Source organism: Sebastes umbrosus, chromosome 18 (assembly GCF_015220745.1).
Source record: "Sebastes umbrosus isolate fSebUmb1 chromosome 18, fSebUmb1.pri, whole genome shotgun sequence".
Taxonomy (NCBI): Eukaryota; Metazoa; Chordata; class Actinopteri; order Perciformes; family Sebastidae; genus Sebastes; species Sebastes umbrosus.
The window spans coordinates 9513561-9538235 of NC_051286.1; the positions used below are offsets into that span (position 1 = coordinate 9513561).

Here is a 24675-nt window from a genome sequence, read left to right on the forward strand (position 1 = left end):
TTGACCTCTTTGCATTAAATTAAAAAAAGCCTCTGGTTAAATAACCCCACATACATAACTCATGTGCAGTGTTAAAAAAAAAATGCTCTAAAGTAGATCTAGTACATACAGTTGGATTAAATGGACAAAATTCACCTTAATTGACCTCACTTTCTATTGCTAGTGGTGGGGATCCTGGTTGTCGATGTTGCACCAAAATCTGTGACCGCAGAGAGCCTGCAACACACAAAGTCACCATTTCTGACGACAGCCGTCAGAAATGGTGACCTGATGCGTTGCTGGCCCTCTGCGGTCACAGATTTGGGTGACACCGGTTTAAAGGTGTTTAATGTAAAATCTGAAATCCAGCTGACATAACTTGTATTTGTTTTAAACATCTTTGAGTGTGAAGATAGGGACTCCAAGCACAAAATATTGATTGTCAACAACAGTTTTTCAACCAAGTGAACACATGAATGTGTCATCCTTAAAAATCTATGGGAGGAATCAATTCTAACTTATCATGTTTTAGGAACAGACACCTGCATGTTAAACTCTGATTTGCACTGATTTCTAAGATAACTTGGCGCTAGCTAACATTGAAACCTAAATTATTTGAATAAAGTTATTCAGTTCAAAGTTTGCCACTCTGCTGACTCTCTGTTGTAAACAACAAAACAAAAACACTGTAATAACAAAGTAAAAATAGTCATTGTTTTATTGCTTCCAGAAACTTTAAATAAGAATCCCTGTCTCATTAATTTTTGTCTTGTGGCATATAAGGCAGATCAAACAACAAATATAAATACAAACTTATGTTTTAGGAACCAACACCTGCATGTTAAACTCTGATATGCACTGATTTCTAAGACAATGTAGTGCTAACTAACTAGTGTTGAAATCTAAATGATTTGAATAAAGTTATTCAGTTCAAAGTTTGCTACTCTTCTGACTCTTGAATACAACCTGTAACTGTAAACAACAAAACAAAAACATTGTAATAAGAAAATCAAAATCATCATAATTGTTTTAGGAACAGTCACCTGTATGTTAAACTCCAATTTGCACTGATTTCTAGAGACAATGTAGCGCTTTGTTAAATTGAGATTTTCTTGCATGAGAGAAAGTAAAATAATTTCATTATTGATTGTTTGGAGTGAGTAGCCTTGAAAAAATTATGACTTACTCCAAACGTGGAAATAAAACTCATAAGTACTGCAACAGTTTGGTTATAAAGGGCATTTGAGCATTAGTATTACTTTTGAAATGTGGCCTTTGTGTGCTAGAAGTGCTGTAGGGTAACACAGAAAGGTTTTGGATGAATGGTGAAGAGTTCTGTCTTTGAAATGTAAACAAAAATCTCTGATAATCAGGCTAAAACAACATAAATCTGTTTTGTTTATTCAGTAGAAGCCATTTTAACATGGTAAAGTTTCTTTAAAGCTTTTCCATTGGCTGCGTTCAGACTCGTGATGCAAGTTAAGTGCATAACAACTGCAACAACAACTCAAAGCTATTTGACCTTATGTGATGTTAAGTCATGTCAGTTTTATTTATATAGCCGGGCAAACCTACATATGGATTTTACCTTTTAATATTTGTTTGGATAAAGCCCAGACACCACTGCTATCAAACTATAATTTGATCAGTGGCAATTAGCACACACTTTTTTAAATATAAAAGTTAATTTAACAGAGATCCTGTGTATCATAATAAATACTTACTTTTTAAAACATATTTAATTTAAATCTTTAAATTCAATATCTTTATGCACGTTGCAACTGACTACTTTGTTTTTGCTAGAGCACGCTCGCTGATAGCAAGTAGTGCGTTTGTGTAGTATTGGTATTGCAGACATGTTGTAGGTGAAATGATTGTAGCTGGGCCTCTCTGGGCTGAGATGTAGCCCAGATAAGAGCCAGGATATAGAGTTCAACGTAGGCCCCAGCTATTCAGTTCAAAGTTTGCGTCTCTCCGATTACAACCTGTGACTGTAAACAACACAACAAAAACACCGTAATAAGAAAGTGAAAATAGTCCTAATGGTTTTATCGCTTCTTCAAACTTCAAATAAAAGATGCTGTCTCAATAAAATCTGTCTTGCGGCATATAAGACAGATCAAACAATGCATGCAAACATATATATCAATAATGGGTGCACTTTCTTTTCCCCCAAAATTCAACTGCAATGCGAAGAAGAGATGAAGACAGTTAACCAGATCATGGTGACACGCTGAAGCGCTGTAGTTACCTTCATCTCTCTAGTAGAGTTTGTGCATACTGATGATGTGGAGGCAGATGAGGGAGGAAATTGTTGCTGCATGATGATTTAAGAAGAGTATTATAAGTCTCAGAGAGCAATCCTACGTGGTTGGTATTTATTATTATAGTGAAAGTAATGGCAGTTCCTTTATTAGCTCTACACACAGTCTACCTAAGGATGAGCCACATTTGAGGCAAATTGTTGGGAGTGGGAGCCCTCCTCCTCCTCCCAGCTCAGCTCTGTGTCTGTATGGAGAACGAGCAGCCATTTTAGCACTCAGCACTGCTGCAGCCTGCCTGCCACTGTCACAGCATTCTTCTGCTGGAGCTGGAGGAGTTTAGCATGCTGTTTGTTTTAACCCCCCACTCCAAGACACCTGCAACCAACCTGTGAAAATGTCCCTCTGATGCTTTTAATAATGGTCACAATACCCAGCAAATACTGCTTAATGTTGTCTGTGGTGGCAGATGGAGCAGTGAAGCTCACCTGCCACACTGGGTGGCAACTTTTTGGGATGATAGGATATGAACGTCTCAACATATATAGTTGTCATTGTCTGCCTTTTAGTGTTGTAAAATCTGTCTTTTCATATTTCTGTTTTACTACTCAAGTACCAAAAGGTGACCTGAATCCGTATCTCTAAATCAGCATCTTGCTCTTTTCTTTTTAGTCACTTGTCTTAAATCGTTCAACACTTTGTTAATTTTAGTCTTCATCATATTTCTAAATGAAATGATACCATTTTGAAAACATTTTTTAACCGCTAACCGACCCTTGACCGATTATTAACCGCTAACAGACAAGATTAGTTTGTTGCATGCAGCGGTGCGTCAGCTGCAGTGTATGAGCACAACAGACAACTGAGTCCCCAGTTCACCCGTCCGGGAGAGTTACTGTATCTGCCACGGTGCTGCATGTATTGTCGAGGACACATGCAGCCACTTTCCCAATAACTCCACCGCACAAAATTTTTCCGCCGATTTTAGCATGTTGAATTGGCGGTGCCTGTTGTTGAAAGAAATCACTCAGATTGGATGTTCAGCTTAAATGAATCAGTGCACGAGAAGAGAAACGGATGTGAAGGTCATTCCAATACACAGATATTTGCACACCGACATCTGGAATGAAGTTAAGTGGTGAGTGAGATTGGTGTGAAAATGGTCAGCAGACACCGCTTTGTTTTGTATTCGTATTGTTTGCACGTATCGTAACAGCTTGTATATCCGCCGTCCTCGGTCTTCCTATTTGAATGACGAATACAGACTACTGCCGCCTGCTGGTGTGGAAAGTTATTTCATCATACGCAGGCGCAGAAAGTACGTGGTAGTTGGCCATCAGTTGTAGTCTTTGCGGTGTGCTCGAGTGCAACTTTTTGTCCAAGAGAAATGCAACATGAGGCGACTCAAAGGTCCGCCTTCATCGCTGCTAGTTCTTTGATGTTGGGTTGGTGTGTCTGGGCCTTTACTTGGTTGTCCTCATAGAGAGTTGTTTGTCCTGCTTTTAGGCATGAAGCCAAACTGAAGCTGCTGACATTTTCTTTTTAAGATCCAATTTAAGATTAACATGCAACATGTAGAGTCAACAACGTTGCCATGGTTGTCTCCTCTCTTTTGATCTCTGTGTTTCACAGAGGGCGGGGCTTTGCGGAGCAGAGAGGCGGCATTGAAACACTCGGCAGTCTGCTAACTTGTTGCTCAAGCTACTAATATTAGCTGCCCTGTTTTCAACAATGAAAAAACGTGCATGATGGCTGAAATTCAACCGTGGCGTTCTGTTGGGTGATACAGTGACCTAAAGGTGCTAAATTGGGATTGGAAGCATTTCTATTGCCTCTCAATGGCTCTCAACATGGCGACGGCAAGCCAGTGGCTAGCAGCTAACGGTGTTAACAGTGAAAGTGCTGACAGAGCTGACAGTGTTTACCTGAGGGGGAACTGGAGGGTGGATGCTACACTTCCACACTAGTTTTAAGTTAATCAAGGGGTGATTCTGGTCTCGATCCAGCATGCAGCATGGGAGTCTTGGTTTACGTAGTCCTGCCAGATCAGTGTTATCAGAAATTGGAGCGTGTAGATAAAATAAACTGTGCTGTTTCAGGTCATCTTTGATTAAGGGTGCTCCTATCAGGATTTAGGTGGCTGATCATGGATAGCTGGGAAGCAGTATCGGCAAATCCGATCACGGGCCCTATTTGAAGCCATTTCTCTGCTCCTCTGCTGTTTTGTAAGCCTATGTGTGTGTGTGTTTTTTATCAGAATTTGATCATTTATATATAATATATCCTTTCTATAGCTGCATATTACGAGCCGGCTGTCCACGGTGACGGACCCATGCAATAGTCAGATCGCAGGATGCACAATGTCTGTAAATTAACGTCATGCTGCAACTTTTTCTTTGTGCCGCAACCGCCTCTGGGTTGGCATGGATAGACCCTGGGTGAAGGTGGCTTGCAGCTCCGACAGCGAGCTTGACAGCACCCCTCGCCCAGACCTTGCCGATTCCCGGGGGGGCGTGGACTTAATGCTCGCTCTACCCTCTCTCCTTGCGAGGGAGGGACTGGGCTCCCAATGCGACTGTCAACTGAGGCGAACTGTCCTCAGTGTGAGGGGTCATAGGCGAGGTCTGCAAGTGTGTGTGCGTGTGTCTGTGTCACACTCAGAGCGAATTAAAGAGCAGGTGAATGAGTATTGAAAACGTTTAAATTCAAAATCGATGCGTCATCTGATCGGCCTTAATGGAGACCAACAATCAAACTATTTAGAATGAATATCGGCCAATTGATCGGAGCACCCTTATCTTTGATAATATGCAATGGGATGTACAGGATCTCTCGTTTCTGCAAAGCTGAAACCGATCAGCTCTTGGTGTAGCCTGTGCAGCCCGGGCTGCTGTATGCTGTGGTTTGTCCCTCGACTCTGGCACTCTGAGTCAATACGAGGCAACAACACACACATACATGTCTTCAGCTGCTGTAAGCGAGCAGAGTGCGGTGGAAGAAGAGAGGAGCGGCGCTGCTTCGACTCGTCGCTGCCTTCCTGCTGTCAGAGCGATGGCCTACATTCTCGCCTGGAAAAAAAAGGCTTGTGCAGCAGACTGTGAGAATTTCTGAGGGTTGGGAGGGAAGGAGAAAGGTAAAGGCTGAAGAATGAGAGAAACAGAAACACCACGTACAGGAGGAAATTGATAGGGCAAGCGAGAAAACAGAGCGTGGAGCGTGGTTGTTGTGGTGTTGTGAGTGAGTTAACAGTCAAGCCCCAATGGCCCCATTTTTCTGAACAAGGACGGACCACAATAAGAAGAGTAAAACAAAATGTTTTTCTTTCCTTTGTGGATTTAGTAGATGATTTTGATTCATGTTTGCCAGAACTATAACACTAGGAAGCGATAAAAAGCAATAGAGAGAACTTTTTTCACAGGTACATTATCAGGTCTGAGCCTACGGGACGTTGTCAAGTGATTTGGAGGAAGTTTAACAGTTGTTGTTGTCTCACCTTAGATGTGAAGCGAACACTTTAATAAACATACGGAGGTGTAAGCACCTTTTTGTGAAGCGAGTCATAAACGTGTCTATGTGTCTGGGTTTTAAATGGGTGGGCGTTGAGATACTTTAGAAACTACTACCAAAGTTTCACTGAGATGTTGCCGTGCAAGTTGCAGTCGGCAGCACTCAAAGTTGTCTTGCATATTTGTTATTTTGGCATCACACTCACCTTTTTGGTTGTTTTTGTGGTATCGCTTTTACTACTGAATCCGTAAAGCAGATGAAGGGCCCTCAAGTTTTGAATTTGGCTTGCTCTCAAAGGTTGTTGTGTATGACATTGGGTGCAAATGCCAGTTAGGCTTGTTTCTCCATGAGGAGGATGGAGTTTACGATTCAGATGAAGGAGATGATACATTTTAGATAATAAGATCCTAAGCAAAGACAACATCTAATATCACAGGAAGAAGATGATTTAACTCCTGGTACAAATTTTTTTTTGTGCCAGCCAGTTTGATGATCTCCCAAAATTAGTGACCTGTCTTATTAAAAATGGTCTCCATCAATCATTGCTTGGAAAGCAATTAACAGTCTTAAAGTGATTAAATTGGTGTCATTAATTTCATTTCAGTGAGACGTGTATTTCAAAACATTTTGATGTATTCTTTATTTTATATATGAGCCACGAGTTAAATGCAGTTAATATATTAGCACACACAGATCACCATTACACATTGATAATATGTTCTTTGTGTGTTGTTTTCTACATTGTACAGCTTCAAAGGGTCTTGGTAGACCCTTGTGCATTCAAGGATTTCTTTTGTAGATGCCTGAACTTGATTCATCTTTGTCTCACAATTGGCTCGTTGAAATACTATATATAAAAGGCAAACTGGAAATACAGCCCCATTAAAAGCTCACATAAACATTAACCATAAACTGTATATAAGAAGTGGACCTAGTAACTGTGACGTCAGCCATTGGTTTGTGAACTACGTTTTTTTCGAGTTCGGCATTTTGGCCGTCTTCATCTTGTTTTTTGGCCGTCGCCATCTTGGATTTTTGCAACCAGAAGTGACACGAGAGGGTCGAGCTAAGTACAACCAAACACTGAATAAGACATTTTTAGTTGACCAAAATCTTACAATTAACTGTCATGAACTGAAAACACACTGTGAAAGGGTTAAAGTTGTAAGACGAAAACACGGACAACACCCAGACCGGATAACACCGTGATAGCAACCTCAATCACAAGGTAGCCTCGCCCTAAAGCACACCCTGCTTTATGGCTGCAACTAACAATAATTTTCATCGTCAATTAATCTGTTGATTATTTTCTCGATGAATCGTTGTTTGGTTTATAAAATGTCAGAAAATGGTGTTTCCCAAAGCCCAAGATGACGTCCTCTAATGCCTTGTTTTGTCCACAACTCAAAGATATTCAGTTTACTATCATAGAGGGGTAAAGAAACCAGAAAATATTAACATTTAAGAAGCTGGAATCAGAGAATTATGATGACGATTAATCGATTATCAAAGTAGTTGGGGATTAATTGAATAGTTGACAACTAATAGATTAATCGTTGCAGCTCTACCCTGCTCTATGGTCTATTTGACTCTAAATTGGACCATAATTTACTAATGAACATCACACTGTATTGAAGAAGACTTGAAACTAGCAATTGAGACCATAAACTCATGTTTACAATTTTTATTAAGGTAATAAATCAAGTGAGAGGTAGGGTCATTTTCTCATAGACTTCTATACAATCTGACTTCTTTTTGCAACCAGAAGAGTCGCCCCCTGCAGGGCATTAGAAATAATGCAAGTTTAAGGCACTTCCTCATTGGCTTCACTTCTCAGACCTTGAGGAAGCCCACTGACATTAACTAGTGGCAGGTGACTGTGGGAAAAATTTTGACAAGTGAGTCCGGCTCACAGTGTAGCCGACCAGGCACAATGTGGTGGTCTTTTTAGTCGCAAACATGCCGTATCCATGCATATTTCACTTTCGTCTCATATATAGTGCCCACTTTAGACTCGCTACTGGCTCAGGACTGAGGGATTTGCAATGCAAGGTGGAAGTGTGGAGAAGCTGGGGGTGAGTGGAAGCTACAGTAAGACCACGATGAAGACGATTGAAACATCATCTGCTGTGTATCATCATGAGGAACTTCAATGCTGGTGAATACTGTGTGTAAGGGCTCTGCCTTGCTCAGGAGTCTGATTTATTGCACAGCAGAAAGGCTGCAGAGCAGCACACCTATTGCATCGGTGATGTCTAGACTGTGGCTATTGACAGAGGGAAACGGAGCGCTAAGAGGAAAGGAGGTGGTCTTGTTGTTTTGTGTGTAGTGTAATGTGGTGTTTGTGGTCCAGATATTCAAATGCTGGCTGCAGGCTCACAGCCATTTTACAAACCACGGGTATTTTCACACCAGTCTCCTGGTTGTTTACATCTCTCTTTAGTAGATGCTGCTTTACTTTACGCCCACTCATGGTGTAACAGACACAGCATCCCTATTGTACTCACTCCATCCTCACAAACACCAGTCTATGTGTAGAAAAACTGACAACACAATTTTTTTTTGTTGTTTAGAAATGCACACGTTATCAGTACATGCCAAGTGTGTAAATGGCTCGGGGTTTCCCAGTTGATTTTTTGTAACTGCCTAACTGGAATTGAACCTGAGAAGGAAAAAAAACACAGAACAAAGAGCTGTCGGAAAATAGGTGTAGTGACAACATTTGTCGGAAAGCACGTGCATGCAGAGACTACCACGTGAGGGCTGTTTGAATCTAATGGTTGTGACACTTTCTGGTGTCGGTAGATGCTGCAACTTTGCAGTGGCGATTATTGATTGAAGAAGCTGATTTGCTTGGTTGACATGTTTATTTCATGAACAGCAGCATAGAGGAGAGGTCCGCCTGAGGTCAGGTCGTCAGTTTAGTGACACAATAAAGATGCTTTTTAGCCATGCTAGCGGCGCGGCTCTAGGAACTCCACCATCAGTCGATTTAGTACAAACAGTCACTTTCCCCATAAGATGACTTTGTAATAAAGTTGGTGATCTCTCAACCTTTCCTCTAGTGCCATCACCAGGTAAAGATTTTATTTGTCCAATACTTTGGTTTACGATCAAATACTTCCCAACAGCCTCAACTGTCCCTTGTGTTTAGTGCCAATTAGTAAGCCTGTCACCATATTGACTTGTTGTACAATATATGGACATGACTGTGATCATCTTTGCTGACCTCGATGTTGCCCATTGTGTCGCCAACATGATGCCAGAGCAAACAGCAGGGTTTTCTGACCATTATAACACATTGCAATCTGTACATACGTCATTGCTCTTTGAAAGGGTGTACTTGCATAATTAAGCTATTATATTATTATTATATCAATGGCATAAAATGGTCTTACAATGACAATAATATGGTTTATTGCAATTGTTTCTGGGACAATATATCGTTCAACAAATGAAGTTATCATGACAGGCTTGCCAAATAGCAAATGTTAGCCTGCTAACACCCTAAACTAAGACAGTTCCTCCTTATAGAGCCGCTAGTTTGGCTGTAGACTCTCACTCTAAAGGCGTGACGGATATATAACACGAAAATGCAAAATACTTGCCTGCGAATATTTTATGTCTAGGGCTTTTATTGTGAAAGGTAAAAACGTAAGGAGTGGATCTGGTCTGTGTTGCCTTTGTCAAGGTTGAAGGAGTAATAAAAACTCAACACGTTTCGCACAACGTGATTGGTTGATGCCTTTATTCATGGTGCAAAAGCTCTGAAAAATAAACCTCGGTCCTGAAAAAAGTGACGCCCTTTCGCTATTCACCTTCTGTATGTTGTGTGTAAGTGTATTAAGATAAACAAATGAACAGAAGCTTATTTAAATACTATATGCAATTGTGCAAGCGTAGTAGCACTGTGTTGCATAGTTGCTGTGTAACTTGTGCATAGTTTGATGCATGTTACTGTTTTGTTTTGATTATGCAATACATGCACTTTCATGTCATACCGGAATCTTAAGCATATATATATATATAGTCAGTAGGTTAAATCAGTTCAGTTCCTCTAATAATATCCAGAGAAATGTCCAGCCAGCTTCCCGTACTTCTTCTGTCCCACCTTCCTGTAATACAGGTCACTGAGGTGTGGTTGTCACCGGCCTGCCAGCACCACAACTTTTTGGCTGCACTTGACGCGTAAATATGTGTAAAGGAAAAACAGGTTTGGTGACAACGCGAGTGATGACTGCAGCGTCCACACAAAGGGAATCATGTCACTGACTTCACACAGGAAAGTACCATACTTTGTCAAATCAGGAAGAGGAGAGATACTGTACCTCTGCAGGGTTTTTATTACTTTTAAACCCCAGTTAACCTGCTATTGGTGAGTGATTTCTGCGTTCCTTCCATCATATTCTTGACAGAATTTTGACATTGAGTTAAAGAGCATTAATGACATGATGCCATTGAATATTTTAACCCAATGTATGTGTGCGTTAGATTTTTATATATAGCCTGTGGAAATCAACTTATTTTTTTACTACAACTTCCTGTTATAGTTTCAATCTTCATTTGGATTGAATTATTATTTAAGTATGTATATATGCAGACATTAAAAAGCATGCAGCATTTAATTGACCAATTTTATCCTGCAGAAATCTGCCTTTGTTATCTCATCTGCCCTGTCATCTCATTACACTTTTTTTTTTTTTTTAGCTTTCCATGATTCTGTTGTCAGTCATGCAGAGTTGAGGAATTATGAGTTTGTTCGTTATTTTATTAAAAACAAACCAGTGATGCGCCATCACAATGCATTTAATCAGTGCATGTGCCGATACTGAACAGGTCTGACACCTGTCAGATATCCTTTCACACTAGACTTAGGGCTGCATTACCCATTGCATTGCAATGCTGATTATTGTCTCAATTAATGGATTTTGTCTGTAAAATGTGAGAAAATAGTGAAAAGTTGCTATCATTCTTTTTCAGAGACATTCAAATTGCTTGTTTTGTCTGACCAACAGTCCAAAATCCCAAAATTTTGAGTTCACTATAAAATACTCATGTTTTAGAAGTTTAAACCTGCAAATGTTTTGCATTTCTGCTTGCAAAATGATGAATAGTTGCAGATCCATTTTCTGTTGAACAACTTATTGATTAATTGGCTAATCATTTGATCCTTTGATTAATTATAATTAGTAACCGATACTAATAACAAGGGCTGGACGGTATATCAGCTTAAGGTTTATCGATATATTTTCCATCTACAGACAATACCGTTTATATAGATATAGTTTGATGTTGCGTTACATAACCCGTTTCTTCTGTAAGGTCTGCACGGTTTCGCTCTTTTGGGCTGGACCGCAGCAGAGCGGGGGCCAGCCCTGTAAACGCAAAAGTATGTCACTGAGTCACAGAGTGAATGAGTGATAAATCTGCTGAGTGTTGAAGTTGCACCATCAGCCGTTGCTCTTTCTAAATGAATAGATAGACAGTGTTTCTTCTGGTAACATCGCCTCCGCGATAAATCAGCTGATCCACTTCCTCAAAACATATGCAGGTGTTTTTTTTCTGTAGGCCTATAAAATGTATATTTTCCTGTATATGTGTTTCAGATGTGGCCAGATCTTGTTTTTGTGGTGTTGACATAGTTTGATGCACATGTTATAAGCATAGTGTGGGCGTAGCTGTATGTTGGAGCGACAGAGAGAGAGGTGGATGAGCTCAGAGCAGAGGAGAAATTAGCAGTAAAGTTGTCAAGTGGTAGTAAATGTACAGGTTTCAGTTTGTATATGAATAAACACGCAGCTCCTCAAGACCAACATTTGAGGCTGTATGCATGTTCATAATTATTATGGGATGTAGGTCTGCTCTGTTTAACCCTGTGAACTCTGCTATAGAAATGGTGTGCCAGTGCCTACATTGATATTTTTGCTTATTGGGATGTAATTTCTTGGAGTATCTTAAAATTCTTCATATCCCTAAAATCTGACCAGCTTAAGCTAAAATGTTATTTAAGTCAATAAACCATAATAATTGACAAAAGTATTGAAATTGCGTCATGAATAAATAAAACAAATCTGACATTTTTTCATAAAATGTTACTACATAAACACACAAAACATTATAATCCAAAAGATTAAATATTCCTCAACACTCCATAAGTTATTTGAGCTATGCATATGTTTTAGTTTTTGAGATATGCTCTTTTTAATAAGCAGAATAAGTGCAAAAGTGTTTTTAAAGGGTTAACACAGTAACATTAATTACACAATAATACTTTAGATAAGTAATCCACAACAACAAATAGTTGAAAATAGCATGATTATATTGTAAAATGTATTGAATTAAAGCAGTCCTCAATTATTTGTCTCAAATGTAGCTTAACCATGTCATATGGCTACTCCCACTCCCACAGAAGAGTTTTAGCCCTTTTTAAACGTGCTGGACGATGGTAACCCCTCCAACTCAGGCTAAAAAAGTCAAATTGATGTGCAAATTCATCCCTCATGGACAGATGACTATGGATTTGTTTTTCAGAGGGACAGTGCTGAGTGTGTGTGCACTTTGTTTTTTGAAAATGTTTGCTGAACATCCAGTGTCAAGTGCCATGTTTAAACAAACAAATGCTAAAAGATAAGGCATGGTCCACTGAATTTCCTGATGATGAAAGCAAACCACCAGCATCATGGGACGCATAAAGCTGTAATTATTGAGGTAGTCAACTAGCAATTAGCCATAATTATCCGTGACATGATTGAGGCTGTCACGTTTAAAGAATGTCGCCTTAAATGTGGCAAAGTGCTACAAGAGGATAAACATGTAATTTGCAACCAGTTTTCAGGTGACATAACCATTGTGCAAGATTATTAAAAAAGATTCCACGCTGACTGCGAGCCAAGGTGTGGATTTACGGAGTTTCGATATTGTTTCGAGAAAAATATGAATGTACGCGTTGAGCTAAGGACATCACAGACATCTCTGTGAATTAAGGACAGTTCTTGATTGCATTAGTTATGTTGTAATAACTAATTCTTATGCCGACTTTACACCAAATGACTTTTCAAGCAATTTCACTATCGCAGACATATTTCCAGTGTCGGAATAAAAGAGTTCTGCAAGAGTTGCGGCGCACTCACGTGATCTCAATCGTTTAGTGTAAGGTGGTCATAAAACTTAGTCCAAGCTGTCTTAAATCAGTCTTTTCCTCGTCTTGACGTTCCGATAAAATCAAAGTTTAATATTATCGTAAGTTCAATGACGCGAACATTGTCAACAACCAATAGGCACGCTGTCTCCAGCACCAAACAGGAAGCAGCAAGCGGGGTAGAAAGTAAACATGGAGAAACTGGTGGAGTTGTGGAGTGAACATGTCCTCCCATTTGCAACACGATAGAGTGGAGAGGGCAAAAAAGGGGACAGAAATCGCTGCAGCTCTCAAAATCCCCGGTAAGCAAGCTATATGCTATAGCTAGCTGGCTAACCACTGTCCCGAACGGTACTACTTGCAAGGTAATGTTATCTACTGGAATGTTTGCTATTAGCCTATGAGCTAACCGTACGTTTCAGCTGAAGATTGCTGGCTTCAATCATAGAAATCTGTACTCGCTCTCTCTCTTTTTCTCATATATACACACGTGTGTGTGTGTCGATTTAAGTCAGTAATCTTCAGCTGAAACGTACAGTTAGCTCGTTGGTTAATAACAAACATTCCAGTAGCTAACGTTGCAAGTGCCCCATTCAGGACAGTGGTGAGCTAGCTAGCTAGCTAGCTATACTAACTCACCGGGTATTTTGAAGGCTGCAGCAATTTCTGTCCACTTCTTTCACAACAGTTTTTCTTCTTGTAAATTTCCACCAGGAGCAGGATGTGACATCATCTCAAAAGGAATCTAGCTGCAGTCTAGGGGTAAATAGTGACCCTGCAAGATCCCCAGTCTTTGCAAAATATTATAGTCCTTGTGACTAAAAACTCTGTGACTTTAGACACATTGTCTTTAGATAATAGAGGGCGTCAGACTTTGGTCTTTTAGAAGTCTTTTCAAAGTCTCCTATTAAAAATATTGCCTCAATTTCTTCCCTCCCGGTTTTACTAAAACTATTTACCATGGCCAAAGACTGTCAGCAAACCAAATGCAATGCTCCTCCTTGAGGCAGTTCTTCCATACAGATGTTAAACAGGTGAAAGTCAAGGCTCCATGATGTTCCACTGCTGCAGCTCTTTTTTTATATACTTACTTTCAGTAAATGATGACAAGTATATAAAATGCTGTGGTTTGAATAAAGGGATGATCTTCCTCCTGAATGTGTGTTGGTCAGTCACAAAGCAACAATCAACAACTGCTCAGTCTGGTTTTCTTAAGGGTGTGTATGTTGGCGTTGTTTCATTGTTATGTAAGAAGGTGTGAGACCAGAAATGTATTGAGAATGCTGTAACGCGATGACACTGCAAAGTGCTATTAGATAGTAAAAAAGACCAGACCTCCAAAATTAGGACTCACTCATTGACCTTCTTCTGGCTTATAACGTGTGCTTGTATAAGCCGACTGACCTTTCCACATCTGCACCATTTGTCACGCAGTCCGTCCTTGTACTTATTTACAAGCATTGATAGATGAGGCATAAAGACTGTCGCGCTGTTCCAAAACAAGCCGGTGTCAGCTGGGCTACCGAAGCACAGACTGTGGCTGGACCAAACTCGGTGAAGGACAGATGGAGTTTCCTCTGAAACTTAAAGAAGTCAAGGACTGTGTGAAGTGCAGGCTGTGTCGTCTTTGATAAAAAAAAATTTTTTTTTTTTTTTTAAAAGTTATTTTTTTGGGGGCATTTTCCATTTTTTTATGACAGGACAGTGTATAGAGTCTTGAAAGGGGGGAGAGAGAGAGTGGATGCAGAAAGGGCCACAGGCCGGATTCGAACCCGGGCCGCCGCGGTCAGGACCAAGCCTTAATACATGGACGCCCGCTCTACCAACTGAGCTAACCCAGGCGCCCTCGTCTTTGATAAAATTGTATTTGTATTATTAACAGGAAACAGTTTGTCAGTTATTTGAAGTACTTACTTGGTAAATTGGCTTCCTTGTTCAAAATGCACCACCTTGGAACGGGAACAAGTGTCTTTACTGGCAGGAAATGTGATAAGATCACTTTAATATGTCCGCGCCATAAACTGTATATAAAGATGGACGACGCCTTTCCACTTCCTCCCACTGTACAAAAGTGAAGCCAAAATATCCTGGATACGGGAAAAATTATCACTTCTACAAACATCAGCATGATAAAAACTACCTAAAATGACAGAAACCATTTTTGGAAAAATTGTATTGGACGTGTGCTTTGACCTTTTAGTTTGGCCCATGTCCCATCCGCTAACATGGAGGAGGCAGGACTTATGAGCTATACTGCAGCCAGCCACTAAGGGGCAATCCAAATGTTTTGGCTTCACTTTTGGGGAGCTGTCATGTGGTCCATCTTTATATACAGTCTATTGTCCGCACCTTCAAAGGCAAAGATTTGTTACATTTAAGAAAGGTTGCTTGAGCAGTGTTGACGGTGAAGAAGAGGTGAAGGTAAAGTACAGGTGTCCACTATGAGACCAATTTCCAGATGTATATACAGAATACACGTGCTGGCAGGGTCTTGTCAGTTGACTCATTCACATCTGGATTGAGTACCATCCTTATCATCCTTATCTGATACTTGTGAAGGGATGGCTTGTGAAGAGTTTTATCTATTATCTTTGATTCATTAAAGGAATACTTCACCCACAAAATGATCATTTGTATATCAATTACTCACCCTGTGTTACCTTGAATTCTTGAAGTAAACTTTTCTCTCATGCCTCCACGGTAAACAAAGAGTCATAAAACGGAGAAAAGACTTGATGAATTGAAGTTTAACAACAGTAAAACAACATCAAAACATCCGTTTACAAACTCTCTCACAACTCGTGCAGTTTAATCCAAGTCTCATTTATCCAGTCGTATGCTCAGTACTTCCCAAACACAAGCAGCTTCACTAAAACCTTACTATTTAAACCACTTCGCATAAACAGTCTCATGCTTGCTCAGACGAGCTACATGTCCGTGCAAGTCTGAAGTGTTTTATATATTATTTATTATATGGTAAAAAGAGTTCTTACATAGTTTTGCTGTTGTTAAATGCGGCCGCCAGTTATTCAATTGAGTAGTGAATTTGACTAACGCATCAATGAAAGGGACAGACTCGGTGCTCTGTTGTGTGTTCTCGGTGAGTGTTTGTTGACGAGGTGTTATCATGATGAGAGGTGAAGCCCCGGAAGTTGACAGAACAGTGTGTAGATTTGACTGTTCAGTCTGTCCCTACCTTCTGGGAGGCTAACTAACCAGCTGTCTGTGGATATCAGGCTGATGTCTTGTCAGGAAACACAAACATCAGCAGCACATGAATCAGTGCGGAGACTTTTCTGGTACTGATTATTTAAGTGGATGTCTGTGCTCTTCTTTGTTGAAGCATCTAGCACTGAAAGTCTAAAGCTATGTGGGATAACATACATGTATTTTTGAGTATGCGAAACGCTGACAGCCTGCAGGTGGTGTAGAACTTTATTATTACAGTCCTAAAAAATATGATGTTTCAGTCATGTTTTAGTCTTTTGCAGGAAAAAAATCTATTAAAATTGTGAATTGACCTTAAGCAAGGGGTTTTATTATTTTGCCATATTGCCTATCAAGTCAGGGTTCAGATGTCTCCTCCCTTAATATAATCTTTGATATTCAAATTTGTTCCCATATTTGTAAATACGGTGAATTTTTTACGGTCACTTAAAGAAGTATTTCACTACTGGAAAGATGGTCTTTTCATAAAACTGAGCTGTCTATGCAGAAGAAAGGCGCAAATATTGTTGAAATTGGTGTTAGGTGACCAGAGACAACAGAGAGAAATGGCTGTGGTACTATTCCCTTTTGATCAAAAGGTAGAAAACCTACAACAACAACCAGAATGCTCTGGGCTCATTGCACCGCCATTCTTCGCCAGCTGGCGGTGCTTGACTCTCGGCTGTGGCGGTCTCTTCCTCCATACGCTGCAATTTCTGCACTGTATTCTGGCTCATATACGTAGCCCTGAATGTCCAATTCCAGCATTACACTATTACCCAGGGCCATCAAAAGTTGGCAGACCTTTGTTGGCAAATAACAGCAGGGGACCTTTGGGTGCTGGAAAAATCTACTGCATCGCACACTAACATTGTTCTGTTTCTTAATCTCTTTTCTCTGTTTTCGGTCCTCAGTCAGAGGCCAGCAGGCTTCTCCCTGCACCTGGGATGGTGCCATGTGACAGAGCGGCCGTGGAGCCATAACCCCACCACCACCACTGCTCCATCATCTCGTCTCCAAGCTGTTAACCCACCACTGATCCCAACATCCCCTCCCAGTCTCCCCTTCCTCCCTTTATCTCTGCTCTGAGCCCTGGACAAGGCCGACCACAGCCAACCACATGACTCACCCACTGGAGCCCTAGATCAAGTGAGTAAAGTATGGCTGCAATATGTTTCACTTTTAATGAAGCCACAGGTGAATAATATCAGGGCTGCTGCTCACAGCCTAGTGTGTATTTTGGGTCCTGGTCTTTTTATTATTCAACTCTGATTCTCACTGAATATTATTATCTTGTTATTTACTTTATCGACTGAAAAAAACATGTATTGTTTTACTGTGCTTACTGAGCGTCTCACTGAGGCTTCAGCCCATGCTTGTAGGATGCAGTGGTAGAGGTCAACAGAGGTCAATATTTAATATTCAAAGAAGTAAAACAAGACAACAGGAGCTGGTTAATTTTGCTGTATTGAGCTGAAAACACGTGCACCGTGTGCCTGGACGGGTTTCAGGCTTGTTTCATAATGTTACTAATAGGGCTGCAACTAACGATTATTCTGATCTATTATTCTGTCTGTTTTGATTAATCGTCTACAAATGGTAGATAACATCATCAAATGTATTGTTTTTTAAGATCAACAATCCAAAACCCCCAAAATATTCAATTTTCATTGAAATAAAAGAAAGAAGAGCAGTAAATCCTCACATTTCAGAGGTTTGAACCAGAGAATATTTGGTATTTTTCCGTGACAAATGAGTCCATTATCAAAGTTGATGAAGATTAATTTGCTGTCGATCAACTAATCAGTTGATTGCTTAATTGTTTCAGCAGCAGTTGTTAATAGCTAGCCCTAGACATCCATCACTATATTATAATATCTATCTTGTATACAGTGGTAGAAAGTATCCAGATCTCTGCACTTTTTCCGCATTTTATTGTATTTGAAATGACTTTTCTGCCCTCAGTCTTTGCAAATATTTCCATAATGAGTTATCTGAAATAAAGCTTGTTTGAGGTGAAGATGAATGAATTTAAAACAGACTAGTAGCAAGTAAACAAGTTTGAGTAGTGCCACGAAATGTCAGTGCCATCATAGTTGAATTTAGAGTTGTTTTCTGATACCAGTATTGTAAATACCTCCGATATAGCCTAAATGCTGGTTCGGGTATCGGCGTGTAATGGGCTGGCTCTCAAAAATATCGTGATATTTGATTTTCTCCATATCACCTAGCCCTAGCGAGTACTTGAATCTAAGCACCGATCCAATATCACGTTGTCATATCATTTATCAGCTGATTTATGCTACACAGGCACAACGACAACACGTGTCACTCAACACATCTTTCTTGAGAGATGAGAAAGAAGTGAGATAGCTCACTACTTCCATCATCAGCTCCTACAAAAAACGATCGCTGCATCCAAAATTGATGATGGAAGTAGTTAACGAGTGAGTCATCTCACTTCTTTTCTCATCTCTGTTGAGTTGCACATGCACAGTACCAATCGGGCAGGTGCTAGCGGAGAGTGCAATGTTTGCCAGGGCTACACTAGATAATAAAATGTTCGTGCATTCATTCTCTGTATGTATTTGTTCATGTTTTACAAAGGGTTTAACATGAGCCAGGCCGTACAACAATGATAGTAATCATATCACATCCATTCAGTGTTAGTAGTATAGAGCTATTATAATAATGATATAGATATTTTAGTTTTTAACACACTGGTATCAGATTGGTACTCTGTATTGGCCGATTCGCAAGTTCAGGTATCGGAAAAGAAAAAATAATGTCAGAACATCTCTATTTGAAAGGGCATAATAACTGTTCAGTTGTATTCATTTAAAGGGTGTAAAAGCAGTGTGAGTATTGCATTTGAAAAGACTAGTTATATTGACTTTTTGTGTTTTACTGTTGGACATTATTTTATGTGTTTTGCAGAGCAGAAGTGTCTGAAGCAAAAGATTTACAGTGGACAAATGTGAAAAACCTTTGAACACTAGCTATTGTCACAATACAAAAACTATGAAAAAAAGACCCTGGGTGAAAATAATTGGAAGTAAGAAAGGTTTTTCATTCAGTACCGCATAATTGGCTGAATTTTAAACTGCCTCATCAAAGACTGGCAATTTAATTTTGAAGAGGGCCAGTTAGTTCAGGCTAAATTGATAGTTAAGAGAGCTAGAGAGAAGAAGGATAATACCTCTCTCTCTCGCTCTCTCGTTGGCCTTTATGCGTTATTCCTCTGTGCTGTGCACTCAGCCCCAAACCGGCTGCATGGCTCTGATCATCCCAGCATGTCTGACTCGCCACCCCCCCCGCAGCGTTGTGCAAGTTCAGATGAGGACACACGCACACCCACGATCACACTTTAAATTACACAGAGACCAGTGGAGTTCAATAAATGATGAATATTCATGTGGAATTATCAGTCTGGCAGAGAACGTGTTTGAGATTGAAAATGCTCTGTGAAAAATGAGGTGAGCAATGACACACACAGGCACAGGGGAAGGCAGATATGACTGTCTAAATGGATGATTTCATACACTCATGTTATTTAAAAAAAACAAATAGTCATAATTTTACTGATGTATTTATAAATATGGGTTTAGAAGTTGCATTTTTCTGTGTCCAGAAGACAGATGAGGGATATTTCCCAATATTTATATTTTTACACTTGGGTTATACATAATTTGAATAATTATATTTTCCTTGTAGATCTCAGTTTTCTGCTCCCATTGTCTCACTGATGAGATAAGTGACGATGGGCAGCAGTCCACTGACTGTAACTCACCACCACACAATGTATTCTATACACTAAGGAGTCTGGCTAAGTGTAGTAGTGTGTGTGGAGCTGTGTGCAGTCCAAGGTTATTTCTTACTCTTGGTAAACATCCTGGATCTGGGTGTACACAGATGGTGGAAAACAATGGAGTGGAACTTGACAGGGTTTTCAGTTGAGAAGCAGGGACTCTTAAAGGACCACACCGGAGTTTTTGCTTGATTACAAATCACGTATATGTACGTTACCCTTGACCATTGCTATCCGTAGTGTTTTCATGCCAGTGTATGTAGCATTTAGGAGGATCTATTGACAGAAATATAATATGAATAAGTATGTTTTCTTTGGTATATAATAACCTGAAAATAAGAATATTTGTGTTTTTGTTAGCTTAGAATGAGCAGTTTATATAAACTCTGCTGTTAGAGGCCTTGTCAGAGTCGGAGGTAATCCATTACAGAGAAGATTGTGTTTAGAGCAGAAAAGATTTGTCAGTTGACAAAAAACAGATCAGGAAAAATTTTGATAATTAATTAATAATCTCTAAAAAGCAAAAATGCAAAAAAAAATGCCTTTGCCTTACATTATAGACAATTTAATATCTTTTGGTTTTAGATTGTTTGTCGGACTACAAAAGCAATTTGAAGACGTCGACTCAGGCTTTTGGGAATTGTCAAGGGTATTTTTTATATTTTTCTGACTTTTTATAGAACAAACAATCAATTAATTGATAAGATAATCAGCACATAAATGGATAATTTATACAACAGCTAGTTGCAGCCCTGATTGTGATGGTAATTTTTCACTATTTTTTGATCAGACAGAGGGATTAATCAAGAATTGAACACATTAATTGATAATAAAAGTGTTTGTTGCAGCCACTAACTATGTTTGTTTTTCTCTTTGCCATGGTAATTGCTTGCAGACTTTCAAACCAGTCCGGTTTGTCTATTAATACTCAACAATAACATAGACATGTTAGGTGAGGCAGATGTAGAACCATTGAGGTAATTGACAGCGGTTTGACATACTGTCAATGTGAGTGATGTGAGAGCATTTCCAAGGTGGACTTTGTGGTTGGTCAAATAGTTTTATAACTGGTTTGTTTTGTTGGTTGTTGTTTGTTTGTTAGTGTAGCTGGCAAGATCAGACTTTAGGAGCAACCTTTCTGCATACAGCAGCGTGGGATGTTGTTGCAGCAGCATTGTGCATGAAGGTGGCACAGCAGTGAAACTCTGCATATGTTGGTTCAGATTGAGAAAAACATTGTTGTCCTTCATAAGGCAATTTGTCTTTGATGTGGCTCACGGGAAAAAACACACACAGTGAGCACATGGTTGCACCTGTAGGTTCTAGTAGTGTGGGTAGTGTTTTTTTCCTCCCTCCGGTAAAATACACAGAAGTGGAAAATGTAACCCCATCTCTGCTGTCCTGATTTCTAGGACTACAAGAAACGATGTGAAAGCAGCTAAATAATTTATAACTGAGGCTGCATTTTAACTTAAAGCGACAGTTCGGGTGTTTTGAAGTGGGGTTGTATGAGGTACTCATCCACAGTCAGTGTATAAACCTACAGTAGATGACGGTCGGCACGCCCCACGTTTGGAGAGGCAGCAAACCAATGTACTGCTGTGTGACACCTAAAAGAAAGGCTCACTTAAAAAAATTATAACAGTTTAAGTGTACGGTATATTTAGAATATTTTCACTGCTTTACCTCGCCCTTTACAGGGGAACTGAAGCCATTATATCCATCTACTGTATGCTCTCGCCAAAGACATCAGACTCCATTGGAAAAAAAACTGTAATTTTACCTCGCAGAACACGGGAGTTGCTGGTTTACCACTGCATCCGTCAGTTTGTTTGTTTGTGTGACTTTGATGAATCCAAACTAACCAAAGACACACAATAACACTAACCGATCGAGGCAACGGTCGACCAGCAACTCCCATGTTCAATCGTGGTTTTGATGAGAGCATAGATAACGGCTTCAGTTCCTCGTTGGAAACAGACTGTATAGCTGTCTCACAGCAAGGTAAACCGGCAAAAATATTCTATATATAGCATACACTTTAACTGATATTGATTTTTATAGGTGTCTAAAATCCGTTTTGCTGCTGCCCCCGTCCACAGCAGTACATTGCTTTGCTCCAGTGCTGGTACTCCTGTCTGTTTCTCCAAACTGGGGGCGTGCCGACCGTCATCTACTGTAGGTAATACACCGACTATGGATAAGTACCTCATACAACCCCAATTCAAAACACCCGAACTGTCCCTTTAAGTTGTAAACCCTGTTTACTATTGAAACACTAGCCAAAACAGAGAAAGCTTAATACATACAGACAGTCAGATATTTTGTTTTAGAAAGTAATATCGCAGCAGTGTCTAAAATGAAGCAAATTAAATCTGTGTAAAAGTGAAGGTCATGACATTTGTTTCAATGTCAGATTGCAAATGATCTGCTATAGACAATATTTGAATAAAAAAATGTTAAAACAATTATTGCTGACTTTTAGATTTATGGAGAAACATTAATGATTTAAGCAATGCAAGTAGATAGGCGCATCAATGTTCATTGTAAGACTAATGTTCATTGATTGAATTATGAGTAAACTGACCCTAACTCTGACCTCATGTGGAAGCCACATGCATACAGATTCCCACCATAGAAGAAATCTCCTCAGCAGGACCGGACAGCTGCTGCTATCTAGACTGTAGTGAAGCTGCACACTTACAATCGTGATAATTTGCCCTTGGCTTCCGTGATGTCACCTATCCATATGTTAATGCTCTGTTTCACACGTATGAATATAATCCAGGAGTCAGTGGGTGCACCTTAGCTGTAAACATTCTTCCTGGTCATGTCCTATATTCAGGAGGGTGGGCCTTAGCAACAGTGACTGAGCAGCTTCTCATGGGCTGTACCAAGTCAGTGCAGCAGAGAGGGGTGGTCACGCTGTGTGCATGAGCAGTGTTGTGATCTCATTTGGAAAATAATAGTTGTTTTGCCTCTGTTAAAATTATAATATTTGCAAGCACAACATTAAATATCAATTTAAATTCCCGTATGAAATGGGGGTGAAACGGCAGCCAAACTGTAAATATAATCAATCTTAATCCATAGTAAGCATTATGTAACACATTCCACCGCAGAAGACAACAAGGAAGTTACTCATAAATTAAGAAAAATAAATCTCTCAGGTGACAGTGAGTCCAAAGTAAACATTTAATTATAGTTTCCTTTTTGATATCTTTTTTATAAATGTTGATGAATGATGCTGTAGTAATATACTGGATCCACCTTTAGCTGCTTATTTACACGGTGGATACTTCACACTCAATGGTTTCACAACATTCCTGGAAAAATATGAAATATTGATCGCAATATTCAAGAGCGACAAAGTTGTGAAAATTTATAAAATCTCTGGAGAAGCGAAGGACTTTTTTTTGGGACATCTTACTTAACAATTTGTACAGTTTTAGTGTCCATCGGGACCAAGATATAAACTGAGAAGTGGAAATCCTCTAGGAAACATACTGCAGCTTGGCTGCAACAAACGATTTATTTCATTGTCGATTAATCTGTTAATTATTTTCTCGATTAATCGATTGGTTGTTTTGGTCTATAAAATGTCGATCAATGTTTCCCAAAGCCCAAGATGACGTCCTCAAATGTCTTGTTTTGTCCACAACTCAAAGATATTCAGTTTACTGTCATAGAGGAGTAAAGAAACCAGAAAATATTCACATTTAAGAAGCTGGAATCAGAGATTTTTTTTTTCTCAAAAAATTACTCAAACCAATTAATTGATTATCAAAGTAGTTGGCAATTAATTTAATAGTTGACAACTAATCGATCAATCGTGAATAATCCACACTCATGGGTTTCCTACTGGTCATGATATTCCTGAAAAAATATGAAATTTTGAGCGCCATAATGAAGAGCAAGAAAGTCGTGAAAATCGAGTCGAGTACTTTTTTGGGAAATTTTACTTAACAATTTGAACAGTTTTAGTGTCCATCAGGACCAAGATATGAACTCTGATAAGTGGAAATCATCCAGGAAACATATTGCATATTAATCCCAGGATGTCCTAAATGATATGGGTTATTAAAGAAGTGGAAGTTTGTATGTATATTAGGTCGACTAATACGGATAATTAATGTTAGTTTGTGTCAGTCTTGCTCTTTTTTTCCCTCCCTCTCCTGGTAATTCTCATCAGTTACTCCCTACTCTCTACCTGATGGTCTCTTCCTCACTCCTCTCCTTGCGAGCCATACATTGCCACTGTTGAGAGTGTGTGTATGCACGTGTGTATGTCAGTATAGCTCGTGAATGAGAAACCGAAGGAGGAGGAACCTCTGAGAGAAAAAAGACAAACCTAAAGACATTGAGACGGCAGGCGGTTGTTATGGAGAGCCCGTGGAGGCATTGGGCTGTGTTTCTCAGCGGTCTGGCTCCGCTGCGCTGTCGCTGCTGCTTTTTCTTCTTCCTCTTTGGCGACTGAAGGATCGATCCTCTGGCGTACGTCACACAGAGAAGGGGGAGTGAGGTCAGAGGGTGCAGGAGGCTGACCTGGTGGTCTACAGGTGTGTGGATTAGACTGTTGTTTTGCTCAGGCTGGTGTGTGTGTGTGTGTGTGTGTGAGTGAAGGTGTGACTGAACCTATGCTCACAGTGCAGCTGTGACAGTTCTAATTAGTCACATGTGACATTAATAACCAGACGTTATAATAAGGGCAAGCTGTGAAAGCTGTGAAAGCTGTCATCTGTCTTTGAAATACTGCTGTGGGCTACATACGCATC

The 24675-nt window shown here is 39.8% G+C and overlaps 1 protein-coding gene across 2 annotated transcripts in view; it reads left to right on the forward strand.

Annotated features, from left to right (window-relative positions):
- Nucleotides 1–24675, forward strand: part of ncoa1 (nuclear receptor coactivator 1) — a 58232-nt gene that overhangs the window by 1615 nt on the left and 31942 nt on the right. For both annotated transcript variants that reach the window (XM_037750202.1, XM_037750203.1), the window contains exon 2: nucleotides 17007–17241. The gene's annotated coding sequence lies outside the window, so the exon portion shown is untranslated. The remainder of the gene's footprint in view (nucleotides 1–17006; nucleotides 17242–24675) is intronic.